Genomic DNA, 2775 nt, shown 5'->3' with positions numbered 1-2775 from the left:
CAACTGAAAAGTCACAATTGTGAAAACCCTAAATTGTCAAAATCAATATAAACTACAGGTTTCATGACATGACTTGGTTTTTGACCTTTTTCCCCAGACTTCTTATACTGTTATGTCAAAATTGTGATTTTCTCTACATAAGCTAGGATTTGGACTATTCTTTCAGCAGACAGAAAAAAAATCTTACTTTAATTTCGGGATTTTTAGAAAACAATACAGAATCTCTGCTTAACTTAGCTTTAGAACAGAGAAAGAGGAAGAAGAAGAAGAAGAAAAATACATAAAAACAGAAAGGCTTCTCAGATCAATTAGACTATTGTTCTAAGTACTAAGTATAAATATAAAAAAAATATATAAATATGACAAAATGGGGAAAATTTGAATGAGGAAAGAAAAGAAAAAAAGATGGGTGTTGTGTTCCTTGTAACTGATACCTTTTCACTGTGACCCAGTGTTAGTTAGTATTTTTACTAAGTCACATTTTAAAAAAATGTGATGTAATAAAAGGAAAATAACTGAATTATCTTTTTACCGTCCTCATGTGACTTTCTTCTTCATTCAATTATTTCCTTGTATTTTCAAACAAAGGAATTATCAATTTTTTCCCCTTTCTTTCAGAGAAATTTGAGATGGTAAAAAATACTGAAAAAAAATTATGATGTTTTAGAAAGAAGAGTTTGTTAAAAATGTTTTATCGTCAACAAGAATAAAAGCTGAAGTATCAGTTTAAATGTTGAAACTAAACTGTTTGTGAACCCTGGAGAAAACCAGGAACCAACAAGTGCGTGGAGAAAGAACTGTGTGTCCAAACTAGGGTTCATTTACCTGTTCCTGTCACATAAACACCTGTGTATGGAGGCAATGAAGGCTCAACACGGTTTTGTTGTGCTGCGTGCCTGGATGTTTAGAGAGGTGGGGGTGAGGTGGGATGGAGGGGGGACAAATGGGTCAAACTGTCTTTGTGTCCCCGAGATACAGGTAATTTATTTGACCATCCTGGTCATTTATACTTGACTTTATCCATTTTCTATCTGTGACACTGCGGTATCATCCATTTTAATGTTTTCCTTGAGTGTCTCGAGGGCAGTTCAGACACTGACCGACTAAAGGAGCTCATCTTTCATACCAGGATATGGAATGCTTAGCACTGCATGAATTTCTCGGGAAAGAATAAAAAAAACAAACAACAAAACTGTCTTCAGTTTTTGCCTGACGTTCCGACTGTGCGACCAGGAGTGGGTGAACAGGACAATCTCTACAGCTGAAATTCACTGTGTTAGTCAATGGCCACTGTGCTGTACATATCTGGACGTATGTACATACACTCCTGGTGAAGCTGATAGGTCAGGAATGACGGAAGAAAAACAGTGGAACAAATGTATGGTCATTTACTGTGAAGTGATTGAGTAACCACCCAAACTCCATACGTTTCACAAGCGTCTTCTGAGCTTCGACTCCCCTTTTCTGCCTTACATTTTCTCCTGACGCAAAGCATGAATGTCTGAGTGCTAAAGATTGGCCGAAAATAGCTAAAAGTTAGCACTTGAATACGTAAATGTTGGCAAAAATTCCCATCACACAAAGTGAACAGTGGGCAGTGTGTGGGGACGGTGCCAGGCTCAGAGCACCTCAGTGGTAACAGCTGGGGGACTTGAACCTGAAACCTTCCAGACCCAGGTCTGCATCCTTAACCGCTAAGTCACCACTGCACAGAAGTGTAAGGTTTAAACATTGTGAAATCAGTTTAATTAATCAATCAATTAAAGGTGTTTCATGAGGGAAAAAGAGAAAAAATACATCAAAGTGGAATCCTGGGATTTTTTTTTTTATAAAGAAAATATGAGGAGCGTGAAGATTGAGTAAAGCAGTCAGACAGGACAGTCTGGCTACAGAGTGGGAGGTGACAAGGACTGGGCTTCATCTTAGGTCAAATCCTAAGAATCCTAGACTGAGAAGAGAGTGGAGGAGGGAGGAGGCAGGGGTGAGGGAGGGAGGAAAGAGGGAGGAGAGGGGTGTCATTGTCAGAGCAGGTAAAGATGTGGAGGAAGTTGAAAAAAGTAAGAGATTGGAACAGAGGAGACACGGAGAGATGAGTTAAAACCACCTGAGCGGTCGAGGCCGGGGGTTTCCTGATTTTTCCTGAAGAAAAATTCTCTAAAAATGGCAACCACCTGGACATTTGTACTTTTCTTGTCCTTCATCCTGACGACATCCAGAGGTCTGAGTCTGGCCAGTGAGGAGCAGAGGAGTGCGAGTGTGGACACCGGTCACGACACGACTGGAGACGTCGGTAATGACACCAGCGGAGACACTGGTCACGGGGACAGCGGCGGTGGACACGGAGCTGCTTCCATCACCACTCTTCCTATTGTCACCTGGAAGTGGCACCATGTGTCCGTGCCGTACCTGGTGGCTCTGTGGATCCTAGTCAGCTGGATCTGCAAACTGAGTGAGTTCCTGCACCAGGGAAGTCCACCGCATCCCAAAACTGAAATCCTTAGAAAATATATATATATATTTTAAATAAATTCGATTTATGAAAATATTCAATTTAGAACTTTTAAATAATCACTGATTATTTACCACATAAATAATGATATTATAACAACATCGTCAACAGTTCCAGGAATCAATAGTTCTTCACATTTGTGGCTTCATCTGCGGGTTTCCTTCACTTCCCCGGGAGAAATCAACTCTTAACCTTTGGCTTTGCTTCAGTTGAGGCAGAATGAGCCCAAGTTTGACCCACGTTCACCTGACGGTTCAGATTGGACC

This window comes from Cynoglossus semilaevis, chromosome 18 (genome assembly GCF_000523025.1).
Source record: "Cynoglossus semilaevis isolate Cse_v1.0 chromosome 18, Cse_v1.0, whole genome shotgun sequence".
Lineage (NCBI taxonomy): Eukaryota > Metazoa > Chordata > Actinopteri > Pleuronectiformes > Cynoglossidae > Cynoglossus > Cynoglossus semilaevis.
Note: the sequence above shows the minus strand (reverse complement) of the source record.